The following is a 26,071-nucleotide window of genomic DNA, read 5'->3' as shown; positions in this document are numbered from 1 at the left end:
GTGGGCGTGGCTTAAATGGGCGTGGCTCTAGAGGGTGTGGTTAGAGTCTGAAATGAATGAGGGATGGAGAGGGGGAGAGAGGGGGAGAGAGGGGGAGAGAGAGGGAAATGACGGGACAGCAGCCCCAGATCCTACACAATAGAAATATGTGTATTCTAGAAAGTTTAACAATCAGCAGATAAAGATACTCCAAACACCTGGTGTTAGCACTTCAATCAATCCGGCACCATGGTTGTTATGGTGTCAGGATGATTGAAGCGCATTATTTCTATTATTACATTGTAATATAAAATGAAATCATTCAACTCACCATAATGCAGAATCAGTGGGATCCCTGAGCGTGTCACCAGCCACGTCGCCTGCCACCAGCCGTCCGTCCTTGCTTCAGATGTCCGAGCAGAGTCCGTCCTTGCATCAGATGTCCCCAGCGGAGCCCCCCCTCACACCAGGAGTCCCCGGCGGAGCTCCCCCTCACATCAGGTGTCCCCGGCGGAGCCCCCCCTCACATCAGGTGTCCCCGGCGGAGCCCCCCCTCACACCAGGAGTCCCCAGCGGAGCCCCCCCTCACATCATGAGTCCCCGGCGGAGCCCCCCCTCACATCAGGAGTCCCCGGCGGAGCCCCCCCTCACATCAGGAGTCCCCGGCAGAGCCCCCCCTCACACCAGGAGTCCCCGGCGGAGCTCCCCCTTACATCAGGTGTCCCCGGCGGAGCCCCCCCCTCACATCAGGAGTCCCCGGCGGAGCTCCCCCTCACATCAGGTGTCCCCGGCGGAGCCCCCCCCTCACATCAGGAGTCCCCGGCGGAGCTCCCCCTCACATCAGGTGTCCCTGGCGGAGCCCCCCCTCACATGAGGAGTCCACGGCAGAGCCCCTCTCACATCAGGAGTCCCCGGCGGAGCCCCCCCTCATACCAGGAGTCCCCGGCGGAGCCCCCCCTCACATCAGGAGTCCCCGGCGGAGCCCCCCTCACACCAGGAGTCCCCGGCGGAGCCCCCCCTCACATCAGGAGTCCCCGGCGGAGCCCCCCCTCACATCAGGAGTCCCCGGCGGAGCCCCCCCTCACATCAGGTGTCCCCGGCGGAGCTTCCCCTCACATTAGGAGTCCCCAGTGCCCCCCCCTCACATCAGGTGTCCCCAGTGCCCCCCCCTCACATCAGGTGTCCCCAGTGCCCCCCCTCACATCAGGTGTCCCCAGTGCCCCCCCCACTCACATCAGGAGTCCCCAGTGCCCCCCCACTCACATCAGGTGTCCCCAGTGCCCCCCCACTCACATCAGGTGTCCCCAGTGCCCCCCCCCACCCACATTAGGTGTCCCCAGTGCCCCCCCCCTCACATCAGGTGTCCCCAGTGCCCCCCCCTCACATCAGGTGTCCCCAGTGCCCCCCCCACTCACATCAGGAGTCCCCAGTGCCCCCCCACTCACATCAGGTGTCCCCAGTGCCCCCCCCTCACATCAGGTGTCCCCAGTACCCCCCCCACTCACCTCAGGTGTCCCACAGCGGTGCGCACGCTCCCCCCACCTAGAACCCCCGCCCCTTTCCATATCAGACTGGCAGCGGGGCGGGGGGTAGGCGGGCCGAGGCGGAGCGGGGCGAGGCGGAGCGGGGCGGGCCGAGGCGGAGTGGGGCAGGGGATGGGCGGCGACGCAGAAGCTTCGTCTAGCCCCCCCCCAGCCGTCTTCCTGAACTTCAACAAAATGGCGGCCGGCCGCCGACCTCTAGCGGCGGCGGCGGCGGCGGCGGTGGTGGCGGCGGATTCAAATTCGGGACATTTCCCGGGACACAACAAATCCGGGAATGAAGTCCAAGTCCCGGGAATGTCCCGGGAAATCCGGGACAGTTGGCAGCTATGCACTTATGGCTTAATTTGCTCATGTAGGAAGAAATATGTTGGTCAAACAAATAATAAGCTAATGGACTAATACAACAACATACAGCATCTTAACAATTATTCTAGCATCTAGAAAAGGGTGGGCTTATGGGCGCAGAGCACTGCGCTCCAAGCCCCACAGTTGTGTGACAATAGCGAATGAGGAAGCCAATCAGGAAGCTGGTCGGGAGACCTGTTTCCCAATTGGCCGTAAGAAGAACCCATCTTATTGGCCTGGTCCCCCCCGGTCCCAAGCTCACTCACCCTATGCTGACAGGTAGAAACGGTGGCTTTACCCTTCAGTCTCCTCCATGTCCCTGCTCTGTCGGTCGGACTTCCCATGCGTCTCCTCGGCCGTACGTCTCCTCCCTCCTCCTCCTCCTCATAGGCCAATAAGATGGGTTCTTCTTACGGCCAATTGGGAAACAGGTCTCCCGACCAGCTTCCTGATTGGCTTCCTCATTCGCTATTGTCACACAACTGTGGGGCTTGGAGCGCAGTGCTCTGCGCCCATAAGCCCACCCTTTTTTGAAGCCTATTAGAGCCTCTGGCTTAAAAAAAACACCCCCCATTGGAATCCATGCATCGGCACCCTGCATGTAGATTAGGACGCATGGATGGGGGGGCGGCGCCTGTGCGCCTCTAATGGACGGGCCACCACTGGAAGAGACCGAAGGTAAAAAGCAGAAGCCTGACTTTGTTCAGTAAAAGTTAAATAACATCACCATTGTACATTCTGCCACTCACTCTTACAGAAGGCCCCTGTAACACTGGCTAGGCAAAGTGTTGCCAGCAGCAGAATCATTGGGTTCTTCTGCCTTTTTACTAAAAGATAGCTGTTCCTTGCTGGAAAAATTGCTAAACAATTTTGAATAGTAAGCAGTTGTGGATCTACATTGGGACGGAAACCTTCAGCATTTGACAATTTCAGTTGTTGCTGTACAGAGGCTTACAGATTCAATCAAAAAGTGAAGAGGGGGTCCTGGCACTCCTAAAAGTATAAGCTTGTTATAAATATAAATGCATATTATTTTTATCTGGCTGAGGAGATATGCGGTGTGAGTTCATTGTTGTCACTTCTGGTTCTGGGTGATCTGACCTTAGATTTGGCGCCTGGCAGTTGCTTCTGCCGGAAGTGACATTAATATGGGAGAGAACGATTCAACATGGTTCCGAGTGGTGGTTCGTTATCGGAAGAGGGACCATGGTGGGGTGAGGGGCGCTGTCTTTGCCAACATATTTAAGGGAGAGGACTGATGCTTACACATGCTGTTGTGCCATCTTGTTACTATCAGACCGATTATCATTTTTCAAAAATCTATACTATTTTTAGGTTGTATGAGCCTTATGGGCATGTAGATCGGAACAGATGTATAGAGTATTTATCCCTTTCATGACTAAGCCTATTTTTGAAATTTGGTGTTTACAAGTTAAAATCCATATTTTTTGCTAGAAAATTACTTAGAACCCTCAAACATTATATATATTTTTTAGCAGAGAATCTAGAGAATACAATGGAGATTGTTGCAATATTTTATATCACACGGTATTTGTGCAGCGGTGTTTTAAACGCACATTTTTGGAAAAGGGACACTTCCATGAATTTTAAAAAATCCAAACAGTAAAGTTACCCCAATCTTTTTATATAATGTGAAAGATGATGTTACGCCGAGTAAATAGATACCAAACATGTCACGCTTTATAATTGCACGCACTCGTGGAATGGCGACAAACTATGGTAGCTATGAATTTCCATAAGCGACGCTTTAAATTTTTTTTACGGTTACCAGGTTAGAGTTACAGAGGAGGTCTAGGGCTAGAATTATTGCTCTCGCTCTGACGATCGTGGGGATACCTCACATGTGTGATTTGAACACTGTTTACATATGCGGGCGCGACTTCCGTATGCGTTTTCTTCGCTGTGCGAGCTCACAGGGACGGGGGCGCTTTAAACATTTTTTTTTTAATTTATTTTATTTATTGTTAGACTTATAAATTGTGTTTTAAAAAAAAATGTTTTTTTTTATACTTTTATTGCTGTCACAAGGAACGTAAACATCCCTTGTGACAGTAATAGGTGGTGACAGGTACTCTTTATGGAGGGATGGGGGGTCTAAAAGACCCCCCATCCCTCCTTTACACTTCAAAGTATTCAGATCGCCGAAAACGGCGATTCTGAATACTGTGTATTTTTTTAAATTCGGCGCCATTGGCAGCCGAGTAAACGGGAAGTGACGTCATGACGTCGCTTCCACGTTTACATTGAGAAGGCTGGAACGAAGCTACCCACAGCTTCGTTCCAGCCCGCCCACAGCCGCCGGAGGCAGCCGATTGGACACCGGGCCTCCCGATCGCACAGGAGGCCCAGTAAGAGCGGCGGGAGGCGGCGGGAGGGGGGGGGATGTCCCCTCCCGCTCCTCCGGTATAACAGCCAAGCGGCTTTTAGCCACATCAGTTGTTATATACGGGTAGCCGATCGCCCGCTGTAAACAACGATACCGGGATGATGCCTGCAGCTGCGGGCATCATCCCGGTATAACCCCGGAAAGCCGAGTACGCATATCTGCGTATGGTCGGCGGGAAGGGGTTAATACAACGGGATCCAATATTTTGATGTAATGTTTATTCAGCATCGTATTAATGACATAGAACATAATTTACAAGCTGGTTGTTACAAGGATAGTCTTGGGGTAGGTTTTTAAAAATCTATTTAAGCTCTGACTAAATTTGGGGATCATAGCATTACAAACGGTTATTTTATATTGTAGATTTTATCACATTTGAGCCTTCCATTTTGAGTCAGAGTAGGTGAAAAGTAGATGGGAGTCCCTTAAGATATAGATGATTTGGCTGGTTGTTAATCCTTTATGGGTATGTAATCTCTATATACAGTACATATGGCACAGCATACGATTTATTGAATGAGAGCATGTGTAATGATTTGAGCCTTCCTATGTGTTTAAAGCCTAGGAGGGTGTCTGTCCCTTTCCCCCACTTATTGGTGATTTGCAAGATTACACACAGTTGGTGCCGTCTTACTACACACATTTATCCACACTGTGAATAGTAAACCCGCTCTTCTCTGTGGGCTGGAGGTGGTAGGTGCCACTCTTCTTGTATCCCCCCACATGTTGGGATGTACAGTATATAGCCAAGAAATATTTTTTTTTGCCCATGTTCTGTTTAATCGGGAGGTATCAAGGGATGTATGTATATAAATATTATTTTTTTCCAGACATATATTGTATGATTATGTTGAATATTAATGATTTTTCTATGTTTTTCTCCATTATGTGTCACATGTTGGTATATTCATATAGTACGTATATCTTGTAGAAATTGATCATCTTGCATCCGTTAGGCGTGCATCCTGTTGAAGCAATTCTTCATGCCTCACATAGTACAATTGTATACATGAAAATTTATTGTATTACGATGTTTAATCACATTTTATGATTAATATTATTCGCAAAAAATAAATGAATTGTATTTTCACTGGAAGGCACATATATGTTTCTCTGACCTGACTGATGTTGGGATGGGAGATGAGGCTGTTTTCAGTAATACAACAACATATCTTAACAAATATTCTATAAATAAGTGCATGGGGGGATAGGTAAGTATTAAATCATGTCTTTAAAGGATGGGCTTATTTACAAGTTGCTATTTTAGCAACAGAGTCGCTTTACCTGCTTCCTCCTCTTCTTCCATTGTCTGAACTTTATATGTATATACTGTATACTGTACATACACTGTTTTACTGCATTAAAGCATTCCTTTGTAAATGTGCTTGTTAATTAGACCACCAGTTCAGTATAATGTGGGCTATTTAAATTGTAATAAAGTACGGTAATTATGTTGCTTACATAGTGGTTTGTAATACATTCAGAACCATGGTGACATCATGACAACGTGGCTGTGCCATGCTAACCTGTTTCCCACAGTCAGCTTTAAAGAGTATATGGTATGGCCCCCAAATAACCTTGCAAACAGATCATTTAAAATGGACATCTAGACAGCAACATATAAGTACATATGATAATACACAGTTTATCTAAGATGGTTGTATGAGTATAGCAATAAGTGTAGCTTTGTCACTTTAAACTCCTCCTCCTTCTTCTATTATTACCTATAATAATTTCAGTTACTTACTTAATTGTCATTGACCCAGGAATTAAAATAAAAAGGAAACAAAAAGGATCTGGATTCACAATGCATGTTCTTGTTCTCAAGTTCCTGTTAAATTCATTACATAGTTGCTTAGATACAAAGGTAGAAAAAATAAAGACAAAAGTCTATCAAGTTCCAAATGTAACCACTTTGGGAGAAACAAAACCTTCCTGAAATCATATATGGCAATCAGATTCATTCCATGAGTAAATCAGTCCAGTAAAGCTGTCAACTAATTACAGCAACAGAAACCATTTCCTAAAGGAGCATTATTTCATGTTTTTTTTTTTTAATTTAACAAACCCATAATGATGATAGACTAGACTACTCAAGCTAGCCTGGTGGTGGAAACAATCAAAACTGGAAACACTGCCTGTGTTTTTCAAGAGGCTTTTCCCATGCATAATAGGTTTAATCAGCTAAAAAGTTAAGTTCCACTGCAGCAATACTACGCTTAGAGCCCACCCCACATGGGACCCTAAGCAGGATATGTTTTTTAGAAGTCTTATAATACTGTACAGTGTGCTATAGGCCCTCAAAAGTTTGCAAATGGCAAACCAGCCCCAGGAAATGCAGCATGTATAGCACTGCTTTTTGATTTGTATGTATAATAGTTAGGGAATAGCGAACTATCCTGGACATCATGCTGGAGGCCCATGTTCTGCCCCCTATTCTGGTTCCCTTTTTGAGTAGAGTATGACTTCTCTATTGCTGGGCAAGTTAACTACTTGTGAAACTGTAAGAAGATCATCTCAAACTCTTATATTGATCTAAAAGGTGTCAGTTTTACTTTAAAGCGTATGTAAGGCTTCATTCCCACGAGGCGGATCTGCTGCCTTGGAGTCCGCCTCTGTCCACCAGCTCAGCGGAAGATCTCTCCGGCAGATGATAGGTCTCTTTCTGCTCACTGAGCGGGGAGGGGCTTGTCGAGCGCAGCTGGTTGCTATGGAGAGATCGGAAGAAAACGGACAGCATGTTCGTTTTCATCAGATCTCACCCGATTCGATCCGCCAGGAATTGATGCAAACATAGGGCCATCCGTCTGATTTTAGCGGATCGGATGTCAGCGGACATGGCACCGCTGACATCCGTCACTCCATAGACTAGCATGGAGCGCCCGTTCAGGTCCACCGACAAAACTGACAGGCGGACCTGAACAGTCCGACAGTGTGAAAGGGGCCTAAAGCTTTTTTTCGTTCATAGTTTTGGATAGAGTAGGGAATAGTTAGGACTCCTATCAGGATTTTTTTTTTGCTGTCTGCCTTATAAAGGAGATTTCCTTTTACTTTCTCGTTGAAATACAATATGTCCCATCTTTTACTCTTCTTAGGACATTATCATGACATATTTTATAGGTTTGTAATATATGTTGATTATAAGAAGGAATACTGATAGAGGGAATAAAACATAATCAGTCTGTACAATGTAACATATATTGGTGCCAGTCTTAAAATTTTCAAGCACAAGTTTCTTTGGAATTTATAAAACAGAGATGTTGGTTGCTTTCCTATAAAGGCATGATACCCTCTGAAGGTTCCTACCTCTACTGTTCTTGTTCCAACTCATACAATTTGGGTTTCCCGTGACTTTGGGCCTGTGTTGATGGCCCTAGGCTTGTGTTAATGGCATCAGTTTGAGACATTTTTGAGATAATTCAGAATTCACTGACAGCTGCAATTGACCTCCTGACCTGCATTTGACCTGCTTCAAGTATGTTTCCATTCCCATAAACTTGCTGAAATTAACAAAAGCCTGTCAGTTGGTTTTGGTGTTCATTGTCTCTAGTGTCCATTCTGTAATGAAGACAAATAACACCAGGACCTTCTGAGAGAGTATCTCTCTAGTGTAGGAACAGATAGTAAAACAACCATTCAGCGGTGCTAACCCTTTCACATTCTATCCAAATTTCATCCATACTAGTTACTAGTTGTATTTTTCAGTCATTCTTCTAGCTTAACCAGATTCGGACCGCCCCACGTACATATACTGCACCAGGGCGGCCTGCCTGCGCAAAGTCATGTACAGCCACCTACTCACTTTTTTTTTTTTTTACACAAATACATTCTGCTGCTTCTCCTAAACACGGGGATACCACATGTGTGAGACTTTTTGGCAGTCTAGATGCGAACAGGACCCTGAAATCCAATCCCTGCCATCAGGATTTCTAATGGCATAAATATTTGATTTTACTCCTCACTAACTATCACAGTTTCGGAGGCCATGAAATGCCAAGATAGCACAAAACCCCCCCAAATGACCTCTTTTCAGAAAGTAGACACCCCAAGGTATTTGCTAAGAGGCATAATGAGTATTTTGCAGCTCTCATTTGTTTTGGAAAATGAAGAAAGAAAAGGTTGAGAGCACTGAACTTATTCTCTCTGGAGAAGAGACGCTTGAGAGGGGATATGATTTCAATTTATAAATACCGTACTGGTGACCCCACAATACGGATAAAACTTTTTTGCGGAAGGGAGTTTAACAAGACAAGTGGCCACTCATTAAAATTAGAAGAAAAGAGGTTTAGCCTTAAACTACGTAGAGGGTTCTTTACCGTAAGAGGGGCAAGGATGTGGGATTCCCTTCCACAGTCGATGGTCTCAGCAGGGAGCATTGATAGTTTCAAAAAACTATTAGATAAGCACCTGAATGACCACAACATACAGGGATATACAATGTAATACTGACATATAATCACACACATAGGTTGGACTTGATGGACTTGTGTCTTTTTCAACCTCACCTACTATGTAACTATGCAACTATGTTACTTTACAAGATCGATGTCACTACTTGTGATAGCCATATGGGTATTGTAGTCAACTACGGGCAGCTGACATTGTGTCAAAACAAAATTAGTATAAATACCCTTTTTTTATGGTATATCACTCTTTGCAGAAAGGTTACAGAAGGCCATTTCCTGCATCACAGGAGGAAAGTCAGACTTGATTCTCCAGAACTGCTGAATTAGATGTACCCAGGTATTCAGGGATGCTTACTTGCACGCACCCATACTACAACTGTTACAGAAGTATCTGAGATTTTTGGTCGACCAGGCCCATCTACAATTCTAGAGTCTCTCTTTCGGACCCTGCACTTCCCTCAGAACCCTCACGGGGGGCTTGGATCACTATCCATGCTTCTTTATGAGAACTGGGTCTCAGTTCTTATCACTAACCAGATGATATCCTCCTTTTATCAAAAGATCCAGCCCAGCTAGTGGAACACAAGTGGATGCTGTGGCCTACACTATCAAGATATGGTTGGATGGTAAATCATCAAACAAGTCATCTTTTCTCCAGTTTAGGCACCTTATTCAACACCTCAAAAGGGACAGTGTCCCTACCATCTCAGAAAGTGTGGGCAATCATTTAGAAAGTAAGAAGAGTGAGTAAATGGTCCTACATAACAGCTTCGAGCTAACTCAACTTAATAGGGATTTTTGTCTTTTTGTATCCAGATGGTCCCATGGACACATGGATACCTCAGGCACCTTTTAGCTAGAATTCCTGAAGCGATGGAGCAAACGTCTATTCCAGTCTATATATCAAACAAGTTTGATGCACAGGGGTCTGCACTAGTGGACAAAGAGGGAGATGCCTGTAAAGCCATGTCCATTAAAGTGGTTGTAAACCCTTTACAACAACTTTATGCTACAGGTAAGCCTAGGGCAAACTGAAGCAATGGCACGTATATGCCATTGCTTCAGTGTGTGCCGTTACCGGCGGCTCCCACGCGCATGCATGGGAGTGACGTAATTGCGGCTCAGGTCAATTACAACGCCGGAGCCGTGATACCCGGAAGTAACCCCCGGGAGAGATGTCGCCGGCCGGAGGGGGAGACGAGGATGGCTGTGGGGGCTTCGTTCTCGGGTAAGTAATTCATAATGAGCTTGTATGCTATGCAAAATCTTTTTAACTACTTAAGGAGTTGGTTAAGAAGGTGTACAGGGATAGGGAACCGGAAACCCCTCTTCAGTTGGGCTGTATATCACCTGGTTGTTTTATGCTTCTTGGACATCCAGAGCAGATGTATCCATCAAAATGATCTAAAGGGTAGCATGGTCATCCCAACATGCATTTACGATACGTTCCAGAGTAGACCCGGCAGCTTTCTCATCTGTAGAAACTGGCAGACAGGCTATCAGGCCGGCATCTGCCTATTTTAAATTCTTTTTTTAAAAAAATCTTTTTAACCACTTAAGGACCGAGTCTCTTTCTAAGATTTGTTGTTTACAAGTTAAAACCATTTTTTTTGTCTAGAAAATTACTTAGAACCCTCAAACATTATACATTTTTTTCCTAACACCCTAGAGAATAAAATGGCGGTCGTTGCAATACTTTCTCTCACAATGTATTTGCGCAGCGGTCTTACAAGCACACTTTTTTTGGAAAAAATAACATTTTTGAATTAAAAAATAAGACAACAGTAAAGTTAGCCTAATGTTTTTTTATATTGTGAAATATAATGTTACGCCGAGTAAATTGATACCCAACATGTCACACTTCAAAATTGCGCCCGCTCGTGGAATGGCAACAAACTTTTACCCTTAAAAATCTCCATAGGCGATGTTTAAAAAATTCTACAGGTTGCATGTTTTGAGTTACAGAGGAGGGCTAGAATTATTGCTCTCACTCTACTGATTGTGGTGATAGCTCACATGTGTCGCTTGAACACCGTTTTCATATGCGTTTATATGCGCTCGCTTCTGCATGTGAGCTCGACGGGACGCGTTTAAAAATTAAAAAAAAAAAGGCCCTTTAAGAGCTATGGGCGGAAGTGATATTTTGACGTCTCTTCCGCCGTGCAATGGTTAAGGAGAAAGGTGGGGGCCATCTTCCCCTCACTTTTCTCTATAACCCGGAAGGACAAAAGGATCCGATTGCCTCCGCTGCTATCGACGGCTCCGGTAAGCGGCGGAGGGCACCGGAGAGCGGCGGGAGCTAACTACTGCCATAACAAAGATATCCCTCTTCAAATATAGGACGTATATTGGCGTGCGGCAGTCCGGAAGTGGTTACTATGCATCATCCCACCAATTTCAGCTAGTTATTTGTCACAGGTATGCTGCCATGGAGGCACCAGGAAAACAAAATTGTTTCATACTTACCGTAATTTTCTTTTCCTGGTGCCTATCCATGGTAGCATACAATCCCCCCCCTCGGTGTGCTATAGTACGTAGAATGCTGGGAGTGCACTAAACCTTTTCTTTTATAATATTCACTGGTCCTGAGGGAGGAGCCAAGGCGGAGCTTGTCGCAGGTATGCTGCAATGGATAGGCACCAGAAAAAGAAAATTACGGTAAGTATGAAATAGTTTTCTGCTTTTTTTACTCTTTTGATAGAGAGGGAGTAAGAACCCATGTCAGATTTTCGTTACTGTCCACGTTAGGGAGATTCACTCTCTCTATTTGTCAAGGTTACTGTTATCCCCGAAAGTGAAAAGAAAATCTCAAATTTTAAGTGATCACAAGAGCAGGAATAGAAAGGAAAATTTTCAAATGGAACACTAGTCCTGCAGACCCTAATGATAACCAGGTATTTCTCTCTCACTTCCTGTTGTGATCATGGGACAGGAAGTAAAGGGAAATCTCCCCAATGGAACATAGATGAAAAAAAAAAAAAAAACAGATGGGGTTAAACCCCACCCTTATGCAATTTAAAATGAAAAAAAAAAAAAAGCTTTGCCTTCAGTTCTGCTTAAACAAACCAATCATTTTTAAGTAGGTTGGTCGCCATCGGTTTAAAGGATAAGTTTACCTTTTGAACATGTTACATGTTACACCCGTATTTAGGAAGTAACTTGTAACATGTTCCAACACGTGTTCCCCTCACCCCCAGAACACCTTATACCCCTGTGAAGGCAGGCGGGGGTTCCTTTCCCATACAGCTGCTGTCACAGAAGATCCAACAGCCCATAGAGGGAGAATGTACAGGAGTCTGACTTTGCACCCACCATCCACTGATGATACAATACTTTGCAGGCTGCTGTGTAAACAAAATTATAAATTAATTTTTTTTTTTCTTGCAAAAAAAGTGCATTTATTATTTTTTACTTAAAGGTGAACTTAGCCTTTAACTACCTCCAGACCACCCACCTGCAATGTACTGGGGATGGGTGACCTGTACAGGAACGTCAATGTAATGGTACGTCGCTGTTTGTTTCCGGGTTTAGGGTGCATGCATGTGCCCCACCAACACCCTCTGTGATTGTACACAGGGGGAGTTTGTCCGCATTTGATTATTTATATTTTTTTATTGGATATATTTTATAGCAGAAATTTAAAAATATTATTTTTTTTTTCAGAATTTTCAGCCTTTTTTCCTTTATATCATAAGAAAATAAAAAAAAATCAGTGGTGATCAAATACCACCAAAAGAAAGCTCTATTTGTGAAAAAAAAGTGATATACATTTCATTTGGGTACAGCATTGCATGACTGCAAAATTTCATTAAAATTAAAATAACACAGTGCTAAATAGCAAAAAATGGCCTGGTCATGAAGGGAATAAAACCTTCTGGAGCTGAGGTGGTTAATAAATTACAAAATAGCCAGTACTAATAATAAATCTTGGTAATATATATTAAAATACTTTATAAAGCAGGTTTCTAAAATATGTTTGTAGAGCTCTTCATCATTCATTTGCCCACATCTTTCTTCAAACAATTAAATCACTAGCAAATAGATTGTATCTATAACAATAATGTTTTGTTTCAAACTTCTAACAACTTTCCTCATATTCAGTGCTTCTACATTTTTTTTCTTTTTTTTAGAAACTGGTCATGTTGTTCACTGAAAAAACTGAGTAAGCATTTTTACCAAAAACTGCACACTTTGCGGAAAAGCCTATTGCAGCACTTTTCCTTCTTCTGTGTGTGTGTGTGTGTGTGTGTGTGCACATTGATTTAAAGGTACTTCATTGTTTTGTGGCTGCAGCTAATGATTGTGGACATTTAAGGTGCTTGATAAAGTGTTAACTTTTCCCTACTTTGTAACCGATGTTCCAGAGCTATACAGGACCTTCATTCCCCTTCACAGTTTATTGGTTTAGAGAGACGTCTAATTTGATATCAGTGAAGTGCATCACCAGAAAGAGAAGGATTTTGTCTATAAAAGCACTAGTTTACAACTTAGCACATGAATACAAATGCAATTTTTCCTTTTGGGCTCCTGTTATTGGACAGTTAAACAGAGAGGAACAGGTTTCCCGGGAAAATGTTCACATTTATCACTTTTTTAATGTCCCCTTGTTACTTGGTAATTAAGCATTTGATTAGTCATTCCTCTCTCAAAGTGATAAATGTGAGGCTGAAAAACCTTCTTTGCTAAGTGCATGCTCATTCACTGTCAAATCATTATTTATCTCAGGGAATCAGCTAGAGCAATGTTTGATGCTATAGCTCCATTTGGAAGAATGTCTAAATTTCTGTCAAATAACGCACAAGGTTATTTGTCACAGAGGGCCATGCCAACAGACGAGAGCAGCCTGAACATTATTACACCTTGCTTTGCATGTTCATATGTACAATGTGTGCAAAATATGTTATTTTTTTGACATAGGAAGGATTTAACCTCCCTGGCGGTATGATTACTTCAGATTTTTGCGTCTCAAAGTGGTACAATTATTTTGCATAGAAATTTGGCGTTTTATATTGTAGGCTTGTAATTCTTAGCAATAACACACTTAAATCTGTCCACCAAGAGTCTAGTAGACATCCCGGGTATGATGAAGTTTGAAACACAAAATCATAAATTATAATATAATAAATAAATAATTATAAAAAATAATAATATAATAATAAAATAAATTTCCCCACAATTCACTATTGCTCAATTCTGCAAGTGTTCTAATTTACTATCGCTGTTTTTTAGCTGGTCTAAAACGACTTTTTAATGTAAAGGGACACTTTTTGGTTACTATGGACAATCTCCAGTTTCCAGGCAGGATCCTGAGATGTAATCCTGAGTGTGGCTCGGGGTTACCACTAAGGGTGCTGAAATTTAACCCGAGCCACACTCGGGAAAACCGCTAGGGAGGTTAAAAAACATCTGGGAAAAGTTATAACAAAAATGTAGTAGTAAAGTGGTATACTGTGATAGCCATCAATAGGATTATAGTACAACCCTTAAATCCTAAAGTGGAACTAAACCCATTGATTTACCAGTTTCAAAAAACTGGTAAATTCCTGGCATGTCGGGATTGCAAACTGTCACATTTGTTTGTGCTGTCAACCAAACTGTCAAACTATCAAATGGGTGGTGCCATAACTGATCACACATGACAGATGCACACCGGTGGGGTCAGGAGGGCACTGCTAAGGTAGTGGACACTACGGCTGACTTCTGCGGATGGAGCTCTGGGTGGTTTAGGAAAGCAGGTCCACTGGAGCACCAACACAGATCACACTGGGAGCTAGAGCATGAGATTCCCCAGGGCGCGGAGTCTAAGAGCCAGCAGGTGTTCACCAGGGCCTCTAATGGTGAGGATGGCCTTTGCTGTAACTGGCTTCAGGTCGCAGCCCCCAGAGTCTCTCAGCTCACGCTCATGGAAGGCTACTGGAGGATAGAGAGGCAGTAGCAGTCCAGGACAACTAGGGATAGTCAGGATACAAGCCAAAGGTTGGGGCAATGAGCAGACAGGGATAGACAGGAGAACACGCCAAAGGTTGGGGTATCAAGCAGACAGGGATAGTCAAAGAACAAGCCAAGGTCAGTAAACAGAATCAGACGTAGAACACACGGCAAGAAGCACACAGGAAGCAAAACACACAATATTGATCAGCAAGGCTTGGTTTGCAGTGCACAGGTTAATATAGTGTTTCCTGTTAGAGGCTGGTGTGGAGCCATGCTTGAGGGAAGATTACTTAAGCATATAGGTTAACAGCGACTGGCCTCTAAGCTGAACACAACAGAGAGGTAAGCAGACAGACAGACATGAACATTACTGTAAATTCATGACAGATGGCAGTTGCAGATTAAACAGAATCTAAGACGACAGCTTCCTTGGCTCAAAAGGATAGGAGGGTTTAGTTTAGCTTTAAAGTAGATGTCAACCCTATCTGAATGACAATTAGTTTGCCAAAGCACTGTGCATTATAAACATTATTCTTAAAAAAAAGTACTTGTCTTTACCTTTAATCCTTTGTTGTCTTTTAGTGCAGCTTAGCCCCTGTAGCCCCTTTTGCATCCACTTCTTGTCTACATGTATACATTCCAGCAAGGGCTGCATGGAATATCTAATTGTGTGTTTCTTAGTGATTGCAACAGCAGACCATACCTGCATAATGTGATTAAAACAGTAACTTGTAATAAGTTCTTTATCAGAAGCCTGTGTGACATGGTGACAATGCAGGAGCACAGTTAGGAGGGGGAAATAACCGGCACCCTATTACAGGAAGTGCCTGAACATGGATCAGAACCAGATATTTTTGCAATAAAAGCAAGGGTTTTACAATGCTGCTTTTAAAGGTACGTTAACTTGGACACAGCAGGTGTGAATGGACCATCTTAATGCCACTGGGACAACTAACTTCCTTATAGGGCAAAATTTACCTTTAATACTGACACAACAATCACTTGCTATACCATTGGTCCCATGGCAGGGCCAAAGATAATTTTTTTTCTGGGGGGGGTTCAGGTCTTTCAAACTTAAAGGCATCATTTACACTTTTATGTTGGGGGAGGTATGGTAAAAACATGTGACAGCATAGTGGGGCCATGAGACTTTGCAATGCAGCGTAGCAAAAATTATCCCCATTCAACTGAATAGAACACAATGCACGCAGTTGTGGTGCGGTAGTGTACTCATTAGTACAGCGAGCTCCTCCTAAGCTCCCTAGTTTTTTGCTGGGTTGAACTAAAAAAAACTTACCATGTGAACTAGCCTTTAGATCCCATTCATATGTTCTAAATGGCCATGGAATGGCAAATATACCATAAATACCTACAGCCAGGATCCCAGATGTTCCACTTTTTGTCAGCTGCTCAGCCTGTTCACCTGAGTGATGGGCTGAAAAGAGCCACATGTGTGGGCACATCCAGTGGTCCCCATGTTTAAGCTCCAGGGGACAAAGCAAAACACACTGCGGTGCGGCCTGGCGGGAACCCAGGCTGAGGTCTCTCCCATCACTACTACATTACCATAGGACTCCGTGGATGTGTGGCACCAGGGATGTTTTTTTTCTCTCTTCCCTTCAGTGACTACAGGAGCCGGGATGAGCTCCATCCCTTGCTGACACTCCTGCAGCACATTCAGTATCATCTACATTACTCTCCACATCGATTAAGCCTGAGCAACACACTAACAAACCGTGTGTCACAGTGGTTACCTGCTGTTAGGGACAAATTTCTGACCCTGGATGCAGAGAGATTTTATCCAAGGGCAAAAATGTATTCCTACCTGCAGGTACCCACTGGATGTGCAGATACATGTGGATACATGTTTACAGCAGCAGACAGCCTTGGCTCTTTTCAGCCCATCACTCAGGTGTACAGGCTCAGTACATATTAGAACATCTGATCAGGTGCAGGTATTTGCAGTATACTTGCTGCACCATGGTCATGTAGGATGTATGAATGAGACCCAAGACTGGATTTTAGCTAACCTTACTGTGCAAGTTGAGCAGGTGCAAGGGGCAACATATTGTGGTGGGCAGTAAATTCAGTGATTTAAAGTTATTTAAACCTTAAAAAATGTGTCCTAAGAAATTTTATGAAATGTTTTAAGAGATGAAAAAAAAAATATTGTGCACTGCCTACCACAGAATGGTGCCCTTTGCACCTGGTCAATATGGTTGGCTTTTATTCAGTCTTAAAGTGTAGTAAACCCAGCTTTTGAACTTGTACCTACAAGTAAGCCTATAATAATGCTTATCTGTGGGTATAGTGAATATCTCCTAAACTTGTTGTGTTTAGGAGATATTCACATGGAAAGCAGCCGGTGATGTCACTGGTGCATGCACTCTGATGGGACGGCATACCGCTTGGTTGTACTTCTCCTGGGGAGGAGTGCAGTTCGTTCAGCACTTTTGTGACCCATTTTTAGCTGACAGCCAGCTATAGCCCTCTGTCAGCTGACATCGCTGTGTCAGCTGTGGAAAGATCCTAACTTTAAAGTCAGGAATCACCCAGATGCCTGGACCAGCCGCTCCTGCCCCCTCCACAGCCTGGCATTCCAGTGAGCTTGGGAGAGGAGGGCCAGAGCCTGGGACTGACAGTTACCACTCTTTGCTCACTGAAGGCTGAGAACTGAGTAATCAGTGGTCTTTGATCGCTCTGTTGTTGGGCTTAGAAGCAGCTGGGGACAGATACAACATTAGGTCGATGCTCCATCCACCTAGGTAAGTATAATTTTAAAAAAATCTCTTTTAAAGGAAAAAAAATCCCCCTCTCCCTCCCTCCCCAAGCAAAGATTCCCACTGTAAAATATCTCCCTCCCTCAAATATCCCCCCACAAATGAAATCCCTCTGTCTCTAAACCAACCCACCAAATAATTATCTCCCTCAGTCAATACCCTCTCCCCCAGCAAAGATTTCTAATTATGAAGAAAATCTCCCTTCATCCAATCAAACTCCCTCCAAGAAGCAAATCCCTGCCATTAACCACCCCCTGTAAACTTCTCTACAAGAAACTCCCCCTCCTTTCTCCAAAAGCAAAGCCACCCCCTTTCCTTAAACCCCCTCCCGCCAAAAGAAACTCCCCAAGACTGGAATTCTTACTTCCTCCTTCCTAAAACAGAAAATTGATGCCTCCTCACTTACCAGACCTCAGATTCAGCACGGCACAGAAATAGGAAAACTTCTGCATCCCCAGTCTCCCTTCGGCTGTGTCATATAATACTGCAAGGAGGGGTCTAGGAGTTCCCTCAACTGTGCACTGTCAATTGCTGGCATCTGAGACCTCACAGTAATTTCATGCTTTTCAGGGGGACCCCTTATTAAACTGAGGGGATGGGGCACAATAGAAGGGGGGCTGGCTGCTGCACTCCGAAACTCTGATTGCTTCTACTGTGCTGATGCTGAGGCTAAACGGCAGGGACACTGTCTGGGCATTTTGCCAGGATGCTCTGGGGGGTTTGAACACCCCTGACCCCCCTTATCTACACCCCTGTCCCATGGGCATCATTGAAGAGCCATTGTCTCAAAAACATCAACCACATAATCCAAAGTGGCTCCAAACCTGGCAGGTGAAGAAAGTTTGTGACCCTGTGATAGTACAGTGGGCATTCAGAATCTCTTTTAGTCCACCATCTTCTGTACTTTACACAGGGCTTCATGACTATTCTGCTTAAGAGTATTTTTGAGCTACTGACATATGAGTCTGCTCTTTTTCATACCCTCATAGTAACTTTACCACCGAATCTAGGGCCAGCTATTTTATTGATACTGTACATACTGCTATATTTGACATTTAAATGTGGCTCTTAATGTGCTTAATACTTTCTAATAACCCTTACCATCTGGATTGTTGGAGTAACTTATTCTCTACCTATCACCCTGGGTCATCTAAATCTGAATATAACTGAATAGGCAAAGGCCCAATTATGTTGTGAACCCATGCAACTGTTCATTCACTTAATCTGTCTAATCAGTTACAGTTTCTTTGTTGATTGTGACTCCTGATCATGGGTGACCCACACATGCTATATCACAACTATAAATATATTAATAGTATGTAGCACTATCTAGTGTACTACTAGTGTGAATGTAGGAAAATGTATGTTTTGACTCATAATTAAACGTCTTATGTAGGTCATGGGTTTACTGCAGGTTAGGCTGGATGGCTCTTACAGGCAGGTCTATGGTGCTTCCCCCAGATTCTAGAAGTTTGGCGAAATTTCTAGAAGTTAGTGGGCAGAAGCCAGGAGGGTTGATCTGCATACTTAGGGGAACTTGGCCAATTCCCAGGCAGTGGGCCTGGCAGGGTGGCTGAGCCAGACCTTAAATATGGATGAGGCATGCCAGCAGGTGAGTCGTTTGGAAGATGGAGTACTAAGAAGATGGTCAGTGGCCTTGGAGGGGAACCCCTGGTCTGGGGTAATGGTGTATTTTGGTTTTGTGCTGCCCTAGGCAAGACTAAAATCAGATGCCCCATCTAAGTTTGTCCCACCCTTTCCTGTTTAAGATCCACCCCTTCATCTGTATACTCCATCCATTCTTCTTTAGGCTTCACCTCTTCCTATTAGAGCTTCACCTCTTCAGAGGTGGGGGGAGAGAGGGGGGCTGAGAGAGGAGATGAGAGAGGCGATGGTTAAAAGAGAGAGAGAGAGGGTGTGAGAGAGGGGGGGAGAGAGGGAGTGAGAAAGTGAGAGAGAGAGAGGGGTGTGAGAGAGAGAGGGAAAGAGGAAGGCGGTGGGGGAGAAAGAGAGGGGGAAGAGGTGGGGAGAAAGAGAGAGAGAGATAGAGGGGGGTTCAGAGAGAGAGGGGTGAGAGAGAGAGGGGGGCTCCCCTATCCACCATATGACACCAGGAGGTTCTCCCATCCCCACCCCAAAAACACTACACCAGACTCTCACCTTCCTACAGCCCAAGGCTGCTGAGGCACGATCACAGCCCAGGGCTCTGACCTACTCTGCTAAGTGATCTACTTCCGCGATCAGAGACTGCAGCCACTGCCACCTTCTGCTTCCGCTTTGCTCCCCTGTCAGTGAACAGTCAGCCCGTGGCCGTCCCTGATGTCACCCCTCTGGTGGGTGTCACCTGAGTGCGGCCCATACCCCTGTAGCAGGGCCACTGCTCGTAGTGTCTGTTCTGCCTGGTCAGAGAGCAAGAAGTGGTGAGAGAGTGGGGGTGAGAGAGAGAGAGAGAAAGAGGGAGGAAAGGGGTGGGGGGTGAGAGAGAGGGGGAAAAGGCTTGGGGAGGGGGGATTGAGAGAGAGATGGGTGGGAGAGAGAGAGGGGGCGAGAGAGAGAGGGGGTGAGAGAGAGAGAGAGAGAGGGGTGTAAGAGGAAGGGGTGAGCGACGGGGGCTTCCCTATCCCCCCATACTACACCAGGAGGTTCTTCCATCCCTGTCAGAGCTGGGCTCAGCCCTTTCTTCTCTAGGCTGGCCGCTCAGCTGTTGGCTAATTGCCAGCTCATTTCTCTCCACGGTGACTCACCTGTTAATGATATCCTGCTTGTCAGTCCTGCCTACTTAAGCCGTCCAGTCCAGTGATCTCTGCCTTCGCCTTGGTCACAGAGACGCTCTGCTGTGTTCCTGTTAAAGACTTGCTTGGCTGACATTCCTTCTGGCTCCAGATCCTGCTTGCTGTTCTACTACGCTCATCTCTGGCTCCCTGATGTTTTGGCTTGTCTGATTATCGGTTCCGATTCCTGAACTCTGGCTATGTTTTGACTATGTTTACTCTGTTTACCTTTTTATTATTATTATCAAACAAGTGTGATTTAACTGTTCTTCTGTCTCAGTCTGATTAATGTTTTCTGACAATCCCCACCCCAAAACAATGACACCAGACTCTCACCTTCCCACAGCCCGCCAGCTCCTTTTTACCAGCTGTGTGTAGCGAGGTTGCCGAGGCATGATCGCAGCCCGGGACTCCAACCTACTTTACTAACTTTACTAACTTCCCTTTACTTTACTAAGTGAGCTACTTCCTGGGGGTTGGAGGCGACAGCCACTGCCGCCTCCTGCTTCCCCTTGGCTCGCCTGTCACCAAATGGTCAGCCCACGGCTGTCCCTGGTGTCACCCCTCTGGTGAGTGTCAACGGGTGTGACCCACACCCCCATAGCAATGCCACAGTATCAAATGTTTTCAACACGTCCAATGGGAGTACCAACCCACTTTCCTTCATATTGGTTGCCTTATGAATATGTAGATACAATCGGCAGATGTTATCAAAAGTGCTCTTACCTGGCATAAAACCGGATTGATCGGAATGCACAAGTGATAGAATTACTTTCTGTAATATAAGGGCAAGGATTTTGCTGACTTTTGCATCTTTAATTATCAGAGACTGTCAGTATTCAGGAGAAGGACAGTTCTGGAACATGTATATAGGGAGGAAGTTGTCCCTGTTATTGTTGCAATCAAGCTGGGCATCCCATAATTCCTATTCCCCATCAAAATTATTACCCCTAATAAAAAACAAAAAGCCAAGCTCAAAGAGTGTTCCTAGTGTCTAAATGAAAGTGGAAAATGCTTGTTGCCTGGCTGTGCGGGAGTGGGGAACCCAGTATTCTGCAACCCCTTTTGGGGAAGTGCTACAAGTAAAAAGGTCAGGTCTGAGCATGTAGGCCCTTTACAAAATGAAAGTGGGTGACTGGGGACAAAGAGAAGGCAAATGTATTAAATATCTACTTCAGCTTTGTGTATACAAAGGAGCACAGGGGAGCTCATGTCCAAAATGGGGATGGTATTGACACAGATAAATTCTGCTGGAGATCTTGAGCTGAAAAACAACAGACTTGCTGGCTGGAACACTAGATGAAAATAGCCCCCCCAAAAAAAAAATCAAATGCAGCAATCACATCTAAGATTTGGTAAGCTGCAATATCATAAATGTTTGCTTTTGGGTTTAAGACAGTTAATTAGGCAATAAAGGTTTTCATTTTAACTCAATTTAAAAAAAAAGGAAAAGATGAAGGAATATAAAATGAAAGAAGGTATGTGTCACAACTGCAATCTACTTATTGCTAGAGAGCTGTGAAAGAGCAGTGAAGAGCCTTTATATACAGGTATGCCCCGTACACACGGTCGGACATTGGTCGGACATTCCGACAACAAAATCCATGGATTTTTTCTGACGGATGTTGGCTCAAACTTGTCTTGCATACACATGGTCACACAAAGTTGTCGGAAAATCCGATCGTTCTGAACGTGGTGACGTAAAACACGTACGTCGGGACTATAAACGGGGCAGTAGCCAATAGCTTTCGTCTCTTAATTTATTCTGCGCATGCGTGGTACTTTGTGTGTCGGATTTGTGTACACATGATCGGAATTTCCGACAACGGATTTTGTTTCGGAAAATTTTATAGCAAGCTCTCAAACTTAGTGTGTTGGAAATTCCGATGGAAAATGTGTGATGGAGCCCACACATGGTCGGAATTTCTGACAACAAGGTCCTATCACACATTTTCTGTCGGAAAATCCAACCGTGTGTACGGGGCAGTAGTGTTAGACGGCCTAGCTAGAGGTTTAATCTGGGCAGGAGGTTTAAGTAAATAAGAACAGATATAAGTAAGAACACTTTTATACATAGGGACAGTGTAATTAAGAGCTGAACTCCAGGATAATCACGTATTGTCTAAATATAAGAAGCATGTGTTGAATCCCGATGTGCTGCGTGTACATCTATCGTATCTGCGCAGTAATCCAGTGTACAATGTTGCTTTTCACAGGAGTTTCCCATAATGAAGCCTGGTCACTGCTGCTCCCTCTCCTTGTTCAGGTTGACTGGTCTTGTATCCACCCCCTGTAGTTTTCTGCAGGCAGCCTATAGCATTTCTGCACGTTATGTTCAGTATAGTGATTATGTCACTGCTACTTTTATATGGTATCTGGATTTGCAAAAGTGCACAAAAAATGGATTTATATCCTTTGTGGCCTTTTAGGAATACATTTTTATTTTTTTATTTTTTTATACCCAGAGTTCAGCTTTCAGCTTATAGTCAGATAGCTCTCTCATTTAAATTAATAGCAGATGGACAATCTACCTGTGCTCTCAATACTTTTCAAAGTGGCAATGACAATAAGGCTATGAAAATAAGACACAGGGTGTTTGGCCACCCTTGAAATACCCCAAATAAAGTTTAGCTGTTCTAGTAGGTCTTTCCTTTCTTAGTCGCATCCTACAGCAAATGCCATGGTCCGCAGAGAGATTCCAAAGCCTCAAAAGCGGTCTCATTGTTAAAAGGTATCAGTCAGGAGAAGGGTACAAAAGAATGTCCAAGGCATTAGATATACCATGGAACACAGTGAAGACAGCCATCATCAAGTGGAGAAAATATGGCACAACAGTGACATTACCAAGAACTGGACAACCCGCCAAAATTTATGAAAAGACGAGAGGAAAACTGGTCAGGGAGGCTGCCAAGAGGCCTACAGCAACATTAACCACTTGCCGACTAGCCACCGCAGTTGTACTGCGACAGAATGGCACGGCTGGGCGAAACGACGTTATGTAATGTCACTTCGCCCTGTGGCCACTAGGGGGCACGCCCCCCGAGCCGATGCAAGTGCCCGGGCGAGTGCCGATGCGAGTGCCCGATGGTCTCGATCACCGCCGGGCTCCTGCGATCGCTGCTGAGACATGGAGAACCCGGAACTGTGTGTGTTTCCGGTTCTTTGAGGGGAGAAGTGACAGATCGTCTGTTCATACAGAGTATGAACACCGATCTGTTATCTTCCCTGTCCCCATCCTCCTTCAGTTAGAACACACACTAGGACACACTTAAACCCTTCACTGCCCCCTAGTGGTTAAACTCTTCACTGCCAGTGACATTTTTACAGTAATCAATGCATTTTTAATCGCACTGATCGCTGTATTAATGCCAATGGTCCCAAAACTATGTCAAAATTGTCCGACGTGTCCGCCATAATGTCACAATCACAATAAAAATTGCAGATCGCTGCCATTACTAGTAAAAAAAAAATTAATAATAAAAATGCTATAAATCTATCCCCTATTTTGTAGACGCTATAACTTTTGCGCAAACCAATCAATATACGCGTATTGCAATTTTTTTTTACCAAAAATATGTAGAAGAATACATATCGGCCTAAACTGAGGAAAAAAATTGTTTTTTTATATATTTTTGGGGGATATTTATTATAGCAAAAAGTAAAAAATATTGCGTTTTTTTTCAAAATTGTCGCGCTTTTTTTGTTTATAGCGCAAAAAATAAAAAATGCAGAGGTGATCAAATACCACCAAAAGAAAGCTCTATTTATGGGAAAAAAAAGACGTCAATTTTGTTTGGGTGCAACGTCGTACGACCGTGCAATTGTCAGTTACAGCGATGCAGGGCCGAATCGCAAAAAGTGCGCTGGTCAGGAAGGGGTAAATTCTTCCGGGGCTGAAGCGGTTAAAGGAGCTGCAGGGATACTGGCAAGTAATGGCTGTTTGGTACATGTGACAAACAATCTCTTCTTCTTCTGGGCTGTGTGGTAGAGTGACAAGACAGAAGCCTTTTCTTACAAAGAAAAACATCCAAGCTAGAGCTGCACAATTCTGGCCAAAATGAGAATCACAATTTTTTAGCTTGGCATAAAAAGATCACGATTCTCGCGACATAAAATCTTTCACATTATAAAAAAAAAAAAAGCGGGCTAACTTTACTGGTTAGATTTTTTTTTTTTAATTCATTAAAGTAATTTTTTCCAAAAAAATTGCATTTGAAAGACCGCTGCGCAAATACAGTGTGACATAAAATATTGCAACAACCACAATTTTTTTCTCTAGGGTGTCTACTAAAAAAATATATATGTGTGGGGGTTCTAAGTAATTTTCTAGCAAAAAAAAAATGATTTTAACTTGAAACTAACAAATGTCAGAAAAAGGTTTAGTATTTAAGTGGTTAAATTTCCCTCACTTACACACCAAAGTCTATTCCATTGACAAATTGTTACAATGTTTATACTTAAGTTAAACTGATAAAGAATGTTGTGATTCTTGGCAGACTGCCCGGCTTTTCTCTTCCTTTCTTTTGAGGGCTGTGGCTTCAGAAGAGCAGAGAGAATTCTTTGCATAGAAAGAATTGTGAAACACTTTAGTCAAGATCGCGATAACGATTCTTGATGATAAATCACGATAACGATTCTTGACGATTAATTGTGCAGCTCTAATTTAAGCCCAGCTAAATTTTGTAAAAATACATCTGAAGTCTCCCAAAAGCATGTGGGGAAATGTGTTATGGTCTGATGAAACCAAGGATGAACTTTTTGGCCATAATTCCAAAAGATATGTTTGGCACAAAAACAACACTGCACATCACCAAAAGAATACCCTACCCACAGTGAAGCATGGTGGTGGCAGCATCATGCTTTGGGGCTGTTTTTCTTCAGCTGGAACAGGGGCCTTAGTCAAGGTAGGGGGAATTATAAACAGTTCCAAATACCAGTTAATATTGGCACAAAACCTTCAGGTTTCTGCTATAAAGCTGAACATGAACAGGAACTTCATCTTTCAGCATGAGAACGACCCAAAGCATACATCCAGATCAACAAAGGAATGGCTTCACCAGAAGAAGATTAAAGTTTTGGAATGGCCCAGCCAGAGCCCAGACCTGAATCCGATTAAAATTCTGTGGGGTGATCTGAAGAGGGCTGTGCACAGGAGATGCCCTCACAATCTGACAGATTTGGAGTGTTTTTGCAAAGAAGAAGTCAAGATGTGCCATGCTGATAGACTCATACCCCAAAAAAACTGAGTCCTGTAATAAAATCAAAAGGTGCTTCAACAAAGTATTAGTTTAAGGGTGTGTACAGTTATGAAACCATATTATTTTATTTTTTTATTTTAACTTCCCTCCACCTGAAAGATCTCAGTTTGTTGTTCAACCAAGTTGTAGTTTATAAGTCACATTAAAGGTGGAAAAAGTTCTGAAATGATTTATCTTTGTTTCTTTTTTACATCACAGAAACCTGACATTTTAACAGGGGTGTGTAGACATTTTATATCCACTGTACATCCAAATCAGGGGAAGGGTTTAGGAATTACAGCTCTTAAGAATAGCCATCCCCCTTTTTCAAGGGACCACAAGTAATTGGACAATTGGATCAATAACTGTTTCATGGCCAGGTGTGGGCTACTTCTTCATAATTTCTTCATCAATTAAGCAGGTAAAAGGTCTGGAGTTGATTCTAAAGCCTCATACACTCGATCGGACTTCCATCTGACTTTTCTGTGGATTTTTGTCCGAATGGGCATTGGCCGTGAACTTGTTCTGTATACACACGGCAGAACATTTTCAGCTAACTTTCACCAAATCACGTGGTTTTTCCATCAGAAAGATAGCAGCAACATTAGGAGTAGCCAAATCAACAGTTTGGTACATTCTGAGGAAAGAAGAATGCACTGGTGAGCTCAGCA

The 26,071-nt window shown here is 43.9% G+C and overlaps 1 protein-coding gene across 2 annotated transcripts in view; it reads right to left on the bottom strand.

Annotated features, from left to right (window-relative positions):
• Window positions 1-26,071, bottom strand: part of LOC141107581 (uncharacterized) — a 337,458-nt gene that overhangs the window by 277,943 nt on the left and 33,444 nt on the right. The gene's annotated exons all lie outside the window — the stretch shown is intronic.

The sequence above is a fragment of the Aquarana catesbeiana genome, linkage group LG01 (assembly GCF_042186555.1).
Source record: "Aquarana catesbeiana isolate 2022-GZ linkage group LG01, ASM4218655v1, whole genome shotgun sequence".
Classification (NCBI taxonomy): Eukaryota; Metazoa; Chordata; class Amphibia; order Anura; family Ranidae; genus Aquarana; species Aquarana catesbeiana.
The sequence above is the reverse complement of the archived record's forward strand: the minus strand, read 5'-3'. Positions and strand labels throughout refer to the sequence as shown.